This window comes from Maylandia zebra, linkage group LG17, assembly GCF_041146795.1.
Source record: "Maylandia zebra isolate NMK-2024a linkage group LG17, Mzebra_GT3a, whole genome shotgun sequence".
In the NCBI taxonomy this organism is placed as follows: Eukaryota; Metazoa; Chordata; class Actinopteri; order Cichliformes; family Cichlidae; genus Maylandia; species Maylandia zebra.
In genome coordinates this window covers 18,613,001-18,629,302 of record NC_135183.1, presented here as the reverse complement: position 1 = coordinate 18,629,302, position 16,302 = coordinate 18,613,001, and the positions used below count along the sequence as shown (strand labels likewise).

Below are 16,302 nucleotides of genomic sequence, written 5' to 3'. Positions count from 1 at the left end.
TTTTGGGACACAGCTAAGGACTTGCATTTGCATAACAAGACAGAATGACAGCACACACAGAGTTATCATTCTTCCAGCAGCACAGCAGAGGAGCCTAAGACACACACACCACAGGCTAGTATAGTTTAGGTTACCCTAAAATGGTATGATGAAATAACCACTTTTGTTGTAATAAACAGAGCTCATAGATGAAAAAGGCTGTATAAGTTTGTAGACCAAAGTAAATTATGTTGCATGAGAAAGTTTAATAGCTGAGATGTATTTTGTCAGAACTTGAATTTGTGTGAACGGAATATAATTGCTGGTCTATAAAAAGCTCAGAGGGATAATTTACAGGAACATTCTCACATGGTTTGTAGTGACGCAGTATGCATTGCTTTGAGTTCACTTGGTTTTATCTGTGAAGTTCACAAACACATCAGTGGACTGGAGTAACCAGAATAAAGAAATTATAGGTGTGACAACACCTTCAGGCTGTTTTCAGCAGTTATCCTCTCCAGTTCAGAGAAGATAATTTTGTGATGAATTCATGTAATGCAGGAATATTACATAGTGTAAATCACGTAAAGCAAACTGAGTAGATTCCAAGAATAAACCTTCTGAGGAAGGACAGGGGGGATCATAGTAAGTGCTCTTTGTCCTCTTATGCAAGTGAGCTCAATTAATTGAAATAATTTAGCGGTTGCTCATTTTTACTGCACAATCGTGGGTGTGTGCAGACTTGCCTGAAAAGGTTCCATGGTAGTGCCAAATACCAGAGTGACAGCATATAATTTCGTCTTTACGGCAGCACAGCAGAGGACTAAAACACATGCAGCAAAGGTGTCAGGGTCCTGGGTCTGAGCGACCCAGGGACCCTGAGCAGTCATGGACTAGTATTACAATGTCTGTATTTTGTATTGCTGTCCCTCGTTCTCCCTGCGTGTAGATATGTGTGTATGTAGGTGTGGGTGGGGGTGTGGCCCTGGCAGGTGATTGGCCACGCCTGAAGACCGTAACACACCTGCAGCTGATCAGGCCTCATCGGAGGAGCTACTTGAGAGTGTGGTGGAACTCTCTCCGACGCTGGATCATTGTGTGGCTTCACGTTAGTCTCTTGACAAGTTTCTAGTTTGAGTCTGCTGCATTATTGTGTGTCTGACGGCTTCCTCTCTCTTATGTCCCCAGGAGTTACGGGGAGACGAGAGGACAGCGAGCACGGGGTGCTCATCACGGAGAAGCGGAGACAGGAGCACTAGCACTGGGAAGAGGACACGTCATGGGAGTCGGGAGAGCACGGGATTTATTGTCATGTCTGTCCATCACTGTAAATAAAGGCACTGCTTGTACATAGAGCACCGCGCCTGGGTCCTCCTTCCCTACACCTCCACGGTCTGCCAGCCAGACGGTGACAAAAGGTCAGTACAATTTCAGTTACCATAAGATAAAGGGAGATTGTAAGATGAAGTAATCACTGTTTGTAATGTGGCTGCTGGAAGCTGTGTAAGTTTCTACAGCAGAGAAGTACAATGTGTTCCGTGAGAAAGTTACGTTTACATGGTCACAATCCTTTTACGTTTTCTCTCTTTTGGCTGCAGATCATCAACATGACGGCTGCCAGCTATCTTCTGACTGAAGAGCAGCTTTTGTGCTGCATCTGTCTGGACGTGTTCAGGGATCCCGTCACACTCCCATGTGGACACAACTTCTGCAAAGACTGCATCACGGAACATTTAAATTTTAATTCCCAGCGCAAGTGTCCCATGTGCAAAGAGCAGGTGGATAGGAAATATAAGCTTGGTGTGAATACTTTCATATCTGAGATGGCTGTTCAGTTTAGAAAAACTGTTGGAAAGAAAGCTGATGATAGCTCAGAACAACACAATGCCATACAAGAGAAAGGTTCTTATGATGCTCCTGCTGCACCTAAACGGACATCGCTGAAGTCCTGCCTGTTCATAATTCTTAGCTTAACCTTTCTTACACTCTTCTTTGTAGCTAATCTACATTTTCATCAAACAGTGTCCATCTTAAAATCTCACAAGCTGTTTAATTCTGTGGAGAAAGAAGAAGACAGGATGTGTGCTGAGCATGGCAAACCTTTGGACTTCTATTGCAAGAATGAACAAATGATCATATGTCAGTCATGTGTGGACGCAGATCACAGATTTCACCGGGTAGTTCCCCTGAAAGAGGAATATGAAGCAAAAAAAACACAACTTGGGATAACAGAGGCTAAAATTCTCCACATGATCCAAGAGAGACAAAGAAAAGTCCACGAGCTCAAACAATCTTTAAAGCTCAGCACAGAAGCTGCAGACAGAGAGACAGCAAATGGTGTTCGGGTCTTCTCGGCTCTGATTAAGTCTCTGGAAAGAGCTCAGGCAGAGCTAATCGAGATGACTGGAGAGAACCAGAAAAGGACAGAGAAACAGACCAAAGTTTATATCACAGAGCTGGAGCAGGAGGCCTTTGAGCTGACAAGGAGACGTGATGAGATGGAGGAACTCTCACGCTCTAAAGACCGTCTTCGTTTCCTCCAGAGCTTCCCGTCCCTGAATGCTGCTCCACCCACCAAAGACTGGACAGATGTCAGCATCTGTCCAGCAATATACGAGGGAATCACAAGGACAGCTTTGGTGAAAGCTGTGGATGAGCTGACAGAGACCATCAAAAATGAGGTGAAGATGATACGGGACGCTCAGTTCAACAACATTCGGCAGAATGCGGTGGATGTTACTTTGGATCCCAATACGGCACATCCTGCTCTCATCCTGTCCAATGATGGGAAGCAAGTTCATTGTGATTATGAATGGAAGGAACTGCCAGACAGCTCAAAAAGATTTGAACCTGCAATTTCTGTTTTAGGGACACGAGGCTTCTCCTGTGGAAGACTTTACTATGACGTCCAGGTTAAAGGAAAGACTGGGTGGACGTTAGGAGTGGCCAAAGGGTCGGTCAATAGGAAGGGAGAAATTAAACTTAACCCAGAGAACGGCTACTGGGCTATATGTCTGAGGGACAGAAATGAGTACTTTGCACTTGCTGCCGATCCTGTCCCTCTCTCTGTGAATGATCACCCAGAGAAGGAGAGAGTTTTTGTGGATTATGAGGAGGGTTTGGTTTCCTTTTATGATGTAAATGCTGCAGTTCTTCTTCACTCATATACTGGCCAAACCTTCACAGAGAAACTTTATCCATTTTTCAGTCCTGGTAGTAGTGACAGTGGCACAAACACTGCCCCCCTAATCATCACTCCTGTCAAACAGCAAAGATCGGACTAATTTTTTTCTTTTTGTTGATGTTGTTTGTCAAGAGATGTATTCTAAAACACTTCTTCTGTCATGGTCGCTGTGTGGCAGGCAGGATGAGGACCCAAAATGCAAACTCACGGACTCAGGGGATAAACTCAAAATGCAGCTTTATTGCTGACAGGTGACAAACGAAAGCAGTGATACCAAAGCAATACAAAACTAAACTACACTGGGAAAAGCTAATTGTAACATATACCAGAAGACACGGGGAGAACCACACACAGCATGAGGGAGAACGCGACGCCGAACAGAGGGAGACGCAGACAGAAATACACAGAGGGTTAACGAGGAAAGTGGGAACACACGGGGAACACAGCTGACACAGATAACCATAACGAGACAGGGCGGGGTGAACATAACACTGACGGGAGACGGGCAGAGTCAAACAGGAAGTACAGAGGTTCAGACAGGAGGAGAGAGAGCGGGGAAAACACAGACATAACGGGCTGGGGAAAACATGGAATAAAACATAAGGAGAGACGAGGGCTCACAGATACACAGAGGGGCACACAGGGGGTAAAAGCCACGAAGGGAAAACACTTAGGGAACAACACAACAGGGCAACTCAGGAAACATGGCCTAAATAGGGAACAAAATACAAACATACAAGAAAACTAAGAATACTGGGCCAACATGGCCCAGGACCATGACATCTTCAGCAGAGAATCAGAGAGGAGAAACACACAGGTTTTCTTGCTAGCAAGGGAAGCCACATGAGAGTGAGGGCTCAGAGACTCGCAGCTCTGAGACTGCCCTGGCCTTTATTTTATACATCGGTGGGTGTTTGTTCCTTACATTGGAATGTGGATGTTTATATGTATGTGTGCGTTCAGATGCATCTATAGTGTGTGCTATAGTGTAAGCTGTTCTTCCATGCATGTATGTGTGTTAGTACGCTTGCATGCAGGGCCTGTCTCACCACAAAAGGGCATTTTCTTAACAGCTGCCTTTCTCTCACGTGTGTTAAGAAAGGCAAATGTGCTTGTAGCAGTTGTGAGATTATTATGCTGTTATATATTACATTATACCTGTAATCAAAATGAGTACTGATACTGCTGTAGGCCACATCAAACTTCTTATGTAATCAGTATGTAGTTTTAGTTTGCATCATACTTCTGAGTTAAAATAATGTGAGAATCATTAGATTCATTAGATAGGTTTGTATTATCCTATACTGCTGACTTACTGTGAGTGTGTTACACTGTTTTCTGATAGTAGAGACAACAGAACACATTCTTCACCTCTACCTTTGTTGGAAGTAGAAAAACAGGGAGAAAGGGTCATAACTCAGGCTCACTGGGAGTTAGAAAGAATGTAAATGCTTAGTTTGTGGCTGTGGCGCATTTTGTATGGCTTCTTTTCTTTTGTTTAGTAGCTTTCTGCCTTCACCTGAGAGGATGTGCCCTGAGCATGTGACTTCAGGTCTCCATAATTAGAGTTTATTTAAAGATACCTTGTGGCCTTAACTCAGCCAAGTGACCCTTCCTCTGTGTGGCCAGTCACTAAAATGTCATCTACGTTAGAGTAGATGGTTTGATAAGTCTATCACTGAGAACCATTGTTCTTTTGGAGTGACTTGATTCAGTATAGTGTGGGGATTTGATACTACTGGTGGCATCATTTCAGTGATTTCATTTATTGCTCACAGATCATGCACTAGACGGTATTTTGCAGTATTAGCTTTCTTCACCACTTAAACAAAACATCACTCTTTGTTTGCTTTATTATTATTATTATTATTATTATTATTATTATTATTATTATTATTATTATTATTTTAAATTCTCCTTTCTCAAAAACAGAAAATGAAGTTGTAGTTGTTCTTTGCTGAGAAACACAAAAACCCCTTCCTTTTTTTTTCAAGACAAGAAACTAAGATTTAACTTTTCTGATTTGTCACCTAAAACAAAGCAAACAACCCAGCTCTCAGCTGGCTCTGAACTTATCATCATCAAGGTCGCATGGTGAGAGCTACTTCAGAAGTCACAGTACTCCTCACTCAAGCAACACGTCAAAAACAAAAAAACAAAAAACAAAAACTCAGCACACTACACAGAGAACAATAGCCAAGACACAACTGAAGATGCTTTTCTTCTTTGTTCTCCTTGAACTTTAGAATAAACTTCATCTGCATTAGTAAATCATATGCCTAATCATTATATGTCACTGTGATCCACAAGTGTGATCACAAATGTACTTATTTTTAAAAACAAAACAAAACAAAAAACAAATTGCTGATGGCATAAACGCTTTACACACATGAGTCAGGGTGCAAAAAAAGCTGCTGCCAAAGGCAAATCAGAAATATGAGGGGAAAAAACTGAGCTCACAGACAGCTGCATGTTTGAGCTCTCATGCAGCTCCTGCTCTAAAAAACGTGTTACTTGCTCATCAGCTTAGCAGTGACCACATATTTAATTCAGCTTCTCAATTTTGTAGCGTTAGCCGTTATATAAAGGGTTTAGCTTATTAGTTGTTTGTATAAGTGTGCTCTATATTTCAGCAATGTCTCATCTAGGATGACAGGTTTTCAAGCAGGTCAAGTGCCTCCATGCACTTATTTAGTTTAGGTACTTTCTTTATTTTCTTCATCTCATATATTATTGTACTGAATTTGAGCAAACCTTAAGCTTAATGCAGACTGCTTTTAATAGTTATCCACCTCACATCATAACTGACTAAGGTGCCCCTTCATATTAATATTATCTCGTTATTAATGCTATTATCTTTTTATATAACAGCAATGGTATATTACAATATTTTATTTATATTTTATTTTGTATCCACCAACGGCTGCAGGTGATCTGCAGTTTCACCCTTTCCCAAGCTGGAGACATTTTCCTTTTCACAAACTTTCCTTGGCTGAACAATGACACAGCCTTAATGTACCTTATGCATCTCTCTATTTCATTTAATATGTGTTTGTGTGAATCGTGTATTTTCTTTCATTCTATTCATTCTGGGCATGATCTTCATCCCAACTATGTTTCATTGTTAATACCAGTTTACAGGTTGTTATCCTTGCTATTATTAGTTTGAATACATTAAAGATAAGCTCTAATGTAATTTAGCCTTTTGTTTATTTTACTTTATTCATCTTGTATTTATATCTATTCAGTCGGGTCTGTTTCCAACCCTTTTTAAACTACTTTAAACTACTTTGATCTCTAATTTTCACTTGGTGAGGGATTATTATATATATTATATATATATATATATATTATTATATTCTTCCTAGTCTGAACTTCTCTCTTCACCTGAGCTGCTATCCTATTCTGAGTCACTGTCTTCTTTGTTTCTTACAGTCACATACAAAATGTCCCTCTTTTCCACACCTCCAGCATGTAGTGCTAAAGCCACTGTTTGGTGTGTGTGTAGGCCTGCCTCTACCTCTTGCATTCCTCTCCCTTTCTTTTGGATTAGTCCTGCTCCGGCTTGTTGTTTTTCTAAAAATTTCTCATCAGGTGTTAATTTTTCTTGTTTATTTCCCATTTTCAAAGATTTTGCTGGGCCGTCACTGGCACGCGTGACTTCAGAGTGGTTTACTGATACAGCCTTCGACTTCACCCTAAAGGTGAAGTGGTATCAGTTTTATGAGATGAAACTCAACCGTTCTCCTTTGTCACCAGTACATGTGCCTCAGCAAATGGAAGTAAAATGGAAGTAGTTCAGCAGCGTATTGTGCTGTTAAATCAACTTACTTCCAGACAGTCAAAGGAGCTTGCAAAGAAAAGCGTCTGGACTTCTTTAAGTTGCTTGAAGACGTTTCACCTCTCATCCGAGAAGCTTCTTTAATTGTGTGGGTTTTTTTACTATGCAGTTTTGGTTTGTTTTGGTTTGGTTTGGGTTTTTTAAGTGCTACATGAAGAATTTCTTATAATACTGTCATTAACCCTTTCTCTGACAATATTGGTTGTTGGAAGGTTTTTTGTCCCATTCATATTTATATTGCCCCAAATCACAATAACAGCCACCTCAAGGCACTTTACATTTTAAGGTAAAGACTACTTTAATGGAGAGAAAATCCCAGCAATCAAATTGACCCCTATGAGCAAACTACTTGGCAACACTGGGAAGGAAGAACTTTTTAAACATTCTTTTTAAAATTTAAATTAATTAATTTAAAAAATAAGAATCTTCTGGCAGAACAAGGCTCAGGCAGGGGCAGCTATCTGCTTTGATGGGTTTGGGGTGAGGGGACAGATTTATGTTATGCTTTCAAGCAAATATTCACTTTAGAAGTGAGTATTTGCCAACACTAACTAAACACTCAGAGTAAACTACCTGTTTCACTGAGAACTTGGCTAGATCACAAGGCTTTGACGGGTGTGTCAAAACTGGCGCGATTTTAGTTTTAGCATTTTAATTCTCATAATACCCGGAAGACAAGTACAAAATGGCTTAGGGTTGAATCAGTAGCATACATGTTGACAGATGTTGGCTGTTTAGATATTGTCTAGATAGTTCAATGATGACTTCAGGACCGGTTCATGACTAAAACGAACTTGTTTTATGACAGTTGCGTGCTTATAGAGAGAACTGTCACTCTGAATTGTAACATTCTACTGAGAATAACCACAAACTTACAAAATGTAACTATCTATATTAGAAGGGAAAGAATCTAAAATAACAGGTTACAATTAATTACTTGCTTGCATTCACTAGATTTATCCACATAAATTATTCTACACTCTTTATCATTATAAAAGACAATGATATCTGCCTGCAGTGCAGCTATATGCAAAATAATGCTGTTCAAATATCATTTACTCACACTTTATTATTACACTTACACTGATGCTCCAAACACTAATATGCATATTCATCTTTGATTCACCAAATCTACCAAGCTTGTTTTGTTCATACAACTCTGTGCCAACTAGTAAGAGTCACTAATGGGTTTATATATTTACACCACATAACACTGGATGGATGTTTGTACAATACAATATTTGATATTTACACCTGTAATGTTGGTGTTTCTCGTTTTGGTCATTTTCTGTTGATCTTTTTTCCCCTTTTCATCGTGGTCCTCTTTTTTTGTTTTATATCAAAATCTGGAATCAGTTCTTAATTTTAACCTCTCCTTTTACAGATTTTGTGGCAGTTCCATGTATTTTGGTCAGCATTGTGTCCCTTCAAGTATTTCCTTTTGTCATTTTTCATCTCTTTTATCATTCCTTTGTATACATTTTGTTCAGGTTTTGAGTCTTTCCGACCTTTTAAGTAAAATCCAGGAGCCTATGTGGGGGTAACTTTTTCTCTAAATAAAATAAAAATCATTATTTTGATATAGGCCACTAAACTTTCTTAAAGCCACTTTATAGCACAAAAATCAATATATTGATTCAGCCTTGTAACGTCCAGCAGGTCACAAGTGAACCTCTGGGTTTGAGGTTAGAGCTGTAATTCAGACAGACTGTTTTAAAAATAAATAAATAAATAAAGCAGGCTAAACTGACCTGTTTCACTCCATGCTTGAATGGATCACAAGATTATGATGGGCATGCCTAAATTTATTCTCTCCATTTTTAGTTTTTGTGATAGCTAGAAGAGAGCAGTGGCAAAGGCCCTGAGTGTATTCAAACACAGAGACCTGTAATAGCCTTACAGTGTAGGAAATCTGCTCAACTCTACTTCAGTTGCATGAAACATTCATGTCTCAGTATCTCATCCTTGTTGCATTGTGTTTACATCATGCAGTGGTGCACAGAGTAGTTAGGACTGTTGCCTCAAGACATTAGGACATTAAGATTCCTGGTTTGAATCCCAGACGGGGCCTTCTGTTTGGGGTTTGCATTTTCTCCTTGTGCCCATGTTGGTTTCCCCCAGAAACTGAAGCTTCCTCCAGACATGCATGAGGACATAGTGCTAACCACAGTGATGCCCATTAATGTTATGTATTGTATAATAAACTAAATTAGTAATCATTAATGCTTCAGTCATCAGTGTCTGTACCACTCAAATCAAATTCAAATCCTATTTGTCACAATCATACACAGTATGACATGCAGTGAAATGCTTATTGCAATTGCAATTTCTGACCATTAAAAATACAAGAATAAAGTGAAATTAAAAATCAAGTATAAAATTAAAGTCAAAGTTAAGGTGTGCAGAGTTAAGTGCATGTACAATGATGTGGTATGAGACCAGATCAGAAGTACATTATTGTTATTAAGGTGCACGCGCAGTGATTTGTAGAAATGTGTAAAGAGTCCAGTCCAGCACCTGGACACTCCTGAATAGCCTGGGGGAAGAAACTCCTCCTTATTCTCTCTGTGTTGGCCTTAAGGTAGCAGATGTATTTCCCTGACCTCGACAGTGAGAAGAGTTCATTATCGGGATGACAAAGGTCTTTCATAATCTTCCCGGCTTTGGTACTGCACCGCTTAATGTAAATGGAATGCAGGGCAGGAAGCTCTCAGCAAATGATGTTCTCAGCAAGGCCCACAACTCCTTGAAGAGCTTGTCTGTCCTGCTTGGTGCTGTTCCCACACCAGGTGCAGATATTTCCCATCATATGCTCTGGATGGAGCATGAGTAGATGTTCTTGAGCACCTTCAGAGAAAGATTCTCTGAAAGATTCAAAAGGTTCTCTTCAGTCTGCCTGGAAAAAAACAATAATAAAATGGGCTGAGTGAAAGTGACATGGCATTAATCTGGCAGACATTCATGGTACTCTGAGGATAGTATTAGTACAACCCCTTCAATCGCACTGAATCCTCTGTGAGGTTCTTTAAAACTTCTAACAAGACTCATTTTGCTCGTGTCCATCTTATGAGTCAGCTCTTTTAGAGATTTTCCTCTGCTGGTTTCAGGTAAATCCAGGTTCTTTTTCTTTCTGTCGCCTTTGGTTTCAAACAAAAGTAGAGAATCAGCATTGTGTTCACTAAATGAGGTTTCAATTACAGCGAGAAGGAGGAGTGTATCAGTGATGTTGTAACTGTCGCTCATCTCTCCACCTTCATTAACTTCCTGTTTCTAAACCTCGTCTCTCATTTCCTTGACCATGTTTGTTTAAATGAGCTGCCAATCTGGCAGCTGGAGTGCAAGCATAAGCTGAAAACCCCCCAAAATACACTTGCTAGACTGAAAGAAGTACTGGAATCTTAATTTTAACCTTAATACAACCAAAAGAAAAAAATATACTAAAGTTTGATGTTCAGCTTGCATCACATATTACAGTCTCCTTAATGACATAAATGTTGTAGTTTAGCAGGTTCTTGGTTGTTCAAGGCCCTGCAGGGCCCTTGAACAACCTCTTCAAGGGCCCTGCAACCACAGTGTGATCTCAAGCTTCTTGACTAACCGCTAACACTCCTTTAAGGAAACTTTTTGGTACCCTAAGGAGCTGCTGATTGGCTGACCTAACGGGTGGGTGTATATAGTTGTATTAGCTCCGAGGTGTGTGTGTGTGTGTGTGTGTGTGTGGGGGGGGGGGGGGGGGGGGGGGGGGGGGGGGGAGCAGACCATTACGAGCGGTTTCCATATCCTCCTTAAATCTGCCTCTGGGTTTTAAGAACTTTTTAATGATTTAAACCCTGTCAGGACAGTTGGAAATCCTTTAAGGACCCCTAAAGTTTTAATATCATCATAATCTTCACAAAGAGCCCCATATAGAGTTTCTAGAAACTCTCTAAAGTTCAGACTCAAACAGAACATGACCTAGAACATGACTCGACCTAAGAAGTCGAGTTGGTTGTGATTTTGAGGTTAAACACAAAACTGGACCCCATTTTGAACCTTAAAATATTTTTTATGTCCATAAGTTTAGAGATCAGAAAAACCTGATGAAAGGTCAAGTACTTAAGCTTAATCCTCTGAGAAGTGCCTAGCATTGCCTTTCAAATACTCGAAATGAAGAATCAGCACTTCTTCTAACTTCTAATTATTTTTATGTTGAATCTGTATTTTCAAAGTTCTCTTTGAACTGTAATGGAATTTGTTGTGCTGCAGTTGAGAGCTTTTGGCAGCAGATGGAGCCAAATTACAACGGGGATGCCAGTCTTGTTTGGTTTTATTTTGAAATCACTTCCCACTATCACACACTAGTTTCAGTATTTTCAACAATAAAACATGTCCACGTGACAGCATGGAGATCAAACTGACAGAATTAATCTAGCAGAAATTCATGGTATTCTGAGAAAAGCATTAGTACAAACCCTTCAATCACACTGAATCATCTGTGAGGTTCTTTAAAATTTCTAACAAGACTCATTTTGCTTGTGTCCATCTTATGAGTCAGTTTTTTAAAAAGACCTTCCTCTGCTGGTTTCAGGTAAATCCAGGTTCTTTTTCTTTCGGCCACCTTTGTTTCAGACAAAACTAAAGAATCAGCATCATGTTCACTAAATGAGGTCTCAATTACAGCGAGAAGGAGGAGTGTATCAGTGATGTTGTAACTGTCGCTTATCTCATAAACTTCCCGTTTCTAAACCTCATCTCTCATCTCCTTCACAGTGTTTGTTTAAATGAGCTGCCAATCAGGCAGCTGGAGCTCCAGAGCCACAATTACTCCAACATTAATACCTCAGCATACAAGACAACAGTTTTAAAATCACTTTTAGTGCTGTCAGTTCACTTTAGTGCAATCATAAGCTGAAAACCCCCCAAAACCACACTTGCTAGTCTGATGAAAGTATTAGAATCTTAATTTTAACCTTGACACAACTAAAAGAAAAAATATACTAAGGTTTGATGTTCGGCTTGTATCATGTAAAAGATAACACAAAATAATGTGTTATAGGATATATACAGAATGGACACTATAACATTGCATAAAATCTCCTACCTCTAATTGCAATATATGAAAGGCAAAAATGTCACATTTTTGTAAATTTATATTTTCAAAGTTCTCTTTGATAATATATAAGATCATTTGTTGTCCTGCAGTTGAGAGCTTTAGGCAGCAGAAATTACCACAAACCAGTCTGGCATTAGCAGTGAACCTTAGGACAGTTAAAAAAATATTAATTCAGTATATTGTACTATAATGAGTTGAAAATAAAATGATGATAAAAATCTTTCCAACACAACCACATTTCTGCTCTGGAGGTAAAGCAAGATTGTGGTTTATCTTGGTTAAAGCACTATCATCCAACCTATATAAAATAGAATAGAATAAAATAGCCCTTATTGTAATTGTACATGTACAAGACGTATGTGCTACACACCAGCTTTGCCAGAATAACAATATAATAGATGACACATGGTATAAGTAGTAAACAGGAGACACATATATACAAATAATAATAAGACAAAAGCACACATTATAGGCAGGCAGCAAAATAGGCAGTGCCAAGAAAATACTTGTCTAAAAAGTATGTCGATGTGGGAGTGGCCTGATGAAGGAAACCAGGCCAACACCCCGATGAACTCACTGTAAAAAAAATTGTAATATAAAAGTATTTTACTGTGTATTTTATAGTTTTGTACTGTTCTTCTAGAATATCATTAAATTTACATAAATAGACTGTGATTTTACATTTCAAATGTAAATTAACGTAAAATCACTGTAATAAAACAAAATATTCTTGTTTTGTAAATGTATTTGTCTGTACATATGCATATTTAGATTGTTAAAATACATTCACAAATGCATCATAATTCCACAAATATTTGTCTGTCATTTGAAAGATTGAACTGTCAAATTCAAATGTAATGCTATGGAAAACTATATAAAATGATTGGTATAAACTTTTTTTACATCAAATAATTATTATTATTATTAGGGCGATAGTGGCTCAAGAGTTGGCAGTTCGACTTGTAATCAGAAGGTTGCTGGTTCGAACCCTGGCTCAGACACTCTCGGTTGTTGTGTCCTTGGGCAAGACACTTCACCTAGCGCCTACTGGTGATGGCCAGAGGGGAATTATAAAGTGGAATTGTAAAGCACTTTGAGGGTCTCATAAAGCGCTATATGGATGCAATCCATTATTATTTAAAACCAACTGTTAACTGTATATTTCTGTAAATTGAAGTATTATTATTCATATTGACGCATTCATTGACCTTGTTTATAGGTAATTTCATTGTTTAATCATGTTAAATTGTTCCTAATTTAATGTTTAAAAGCACTTGAAAAAGCCAAAATCCCATGTAAAATTAGGGCAACAAACTGTGTTGTCATTACTGAAAATAACTGCATTTTCAAGGGAAAGTTATTTTCTGTTATTTTCAGGTATTATTTTGGCACCCCAGCTGCCGGAATATTACTGTTATTTTAGGGGTTTTTTTTACGGTGCTGTTTATTGCTGGAGATTTCAATCAAACACATCTCAAGTCAGTGCATTCGAAATCCCATCAACAAGTGGACTTTGCGAAGAGGGGGATTTATTAGGCTGTGCTTTCAGTTTTTTCAAAAAAGAATAGCTTCATATAGGAAAAAATATATATCACATATGCAGGATATCTTAAACCTAAAAAGAAACACTAGGTACGAGATACATGTTCTGATGAGTTTTGGCAAAAAAACCATTTGACTAACATGTGTGTCTCACCTGCTTTTGTTCCTCTCTCTCTCTCTCTCTGTTCCTCTCTCTCTCTCTGTTCCTCTCTCTCTCTCTCCTAGGACTGAAAAAACAGCATTGTTGTTGTTCAGCTTTTCATTTCGCCATTTGTTGATTCACTCGAAGAGCAAGTAATGTAATATGGGTCAAGTGATCAATTTGACATCAATCTTTTGTGATACACCATCATATTTACATCATTTGTACAGTACGGATGATTTGCTTTGGTACCTGGTCAAACTTCAGTTCTCCTCTGTCTGCCTCTCTGTGCTTCTCCAACAACAAACTCACAGGCAGCAACTCTCCCCGGCCCCTCGCTCAGTTGCTTAGTGCCTGAGCTCGGATCATAATTAGGGGGAATTTACGCACAGTCGTAAATTCCCACAGTGTGCACTATGTGCTTATTGTGTGTAGTTTTTGTTTTTTTGTTTTATACAGTTGTCAGTCAGGCATCTAACTATGAAACAAATGACACTCCAAAAGACCCCGGGCTTCTGAAAAAACAACCAGGGCTTAAGCCCAGTAAGCCACCCCCCGCTCCGCCACTGGCCAAATTTGGCATGAGCCTCCGCATCCTCAGGACCTTCTACCGCTGTGCCATTGAGAGCATCCTCACTGGATGCATCACCACCTGGTACGGCAACACCACCACTTACAACCACAAAGCTCTCCAGAGAGTGGTGTGGTGTGTGGAAAGGATAATTGGAGGTGAGCTTCCCTCCCTCCATGACATCTACAGGAAGCGGTGCCTGAGGAAAGCGGGAAGGATCATCAAAGACTCCAGTCACCCCAGCCATAAACTGTTCAGAATACTTCCATCAGGAAGGAGGTTCTGCAATATCCAGTCCCGAACCAGCAGACTGAGAGTCATCTTTTTCCATCAGGCCATCAGACTGCTGAACACTTCACAGACACCTCACCTTCACTCACCAGAACATTATGCACTCCATACGGTACATAAATGCCACTTGTTTTGCACATTTCCAATTGCTGACCTCTGTATATTTTATTTTACTTTATTTAAATTTATATATATGTATACACACACACGTGTGTAGATATATATATTTAGTATACATATTCACTAATGCGTATACACTCTTATATTTGTACATATATTTATTGTTATAATCCTCAGATTACTGATTCTTATATTTTGCTTGTTCTTATGTTATTGTATTGCATTTTGCACACCTCTGTTGCTTGTGAAGTTTGCACACAAGAATTTCACTCGCATGTGCTGTACCCATGTACCTGCACGTGTGATGTGACAATAAAAGTGATTTGATTTTATGCTAATTCCAGCAGACACTGTATTACATCTGTGTGATGGCCACACATTATGAAGTTGATAACTGCCATTAGGGATGGGTATTGATAAGATTTTCACGATACTGATTCCATTTTTGATTCTGTTTAACGATTCGATTCTTTCTCGATTCTTTTTAAAAAAAGGAGAACACTGAGGTCAATTAGCTTAGAACTTTGTTTTATATCTTCTCTTTGAACAAGATAGAAATTTAGGAGTAGCATGGCCTTACAAACCCAACAGTGAGATCTTAAGAGATCCAGCCTACGGCTCTTCAATAGGGTGTCACAGGGTCCCCAGGAAAAGAAATATAAATGTAAAATAATAAAATAAGTGTTCTTCTGTAGCAATAACAAAGTATAACATAAATTATTCTGTAGCAATTACACAAGAATATCCTGTAATGTCCCTGCCTACAATTAAACACATTCACTTACTGAAAATAAGGGGATTCTGCTGTGGCAAATGGGTGCAAGCCTTTGACCACAAACTTAGTCACTGCTCGGTGACATTCGTCTATCCTGGCCTGAAAGGAGACGCTACCGGTAGACTGCAGCGAGAACTGCCAGCGAGCGCCAGCCAGACTCTGTCTGTCTCTCTCATCATGGTCACCTAAATGCACAGTAATGGCAGGTTTTGTAATAAGGCAGATTGCGCTAACATAATATGCACTGTTAGTTGATTATTTACCTGCTGCATTAACGAGAGAGGACGTGCAAACGTTACTGCTGCTGCTGGGTTGAGATTCACGAGTCCAGAGTGGAATTAAAAACACAACATTCATTTAAGGTCATCGTGTGTTTTGTGAGCAAATGCTTTTGCATATTCGTAGTGTTTCCTCCCTTAAATGAAATATCTACTTTGCAAGTATTGCAAGTTGCCCTGTTGTCATCCATTCTCGTAAAGTAACCAAAGTTTTGAGCGTTTGAGCCGCTGCCGCGTTTCCTGCCAGGTAAATGACGCTCCGCAACGTGGTGATGTCATTCGGGGCAACTGGAATCGATAAGGGAATCGTTTTCAAAAATGGCAAGCAATTCCAAGGAATTGAAACAGTGGGATACCCGTCCCTAACTGCCATGTGTTAAATCCTCCCAATTCTTTCGATCTTTGGGCTGAAGGAAGGACAATACTCGGTGTATAAATGCTCAATCAACAATTACTTTATTACATACAATTCAACACTTTTGAGCAC

At 39.4% G+C, this 16,302-nt stretch overlaps 1 long non-coding RNA gene across 2 annotated transcripts; it reads left to right on the top strand.

Moving 5' to 3' along the window:
• The first annotated feature begins 935 nt into the window (after positions 1–935).
• Positions 936–8,537, top strand: LOC143413214 (uncharacterized). Of its 2 annotated transcripts, XR_013093839.1 has the most exons (3): positions 936–1,087; positions 1,168–1,397; positions 1,578–8,537. It is a non-coding gene; the product is annotated as an uncharacterized LOC143413214 (long non-coding RNA). The 2 variants fall into 2 exon arrangements; XR_013093838.1 differs by having other exon boundaries at positions 936–1,397.
• The last annotated feature ends 7,765 nt before the right edge of the window (positions 8,538–16,302 follow it).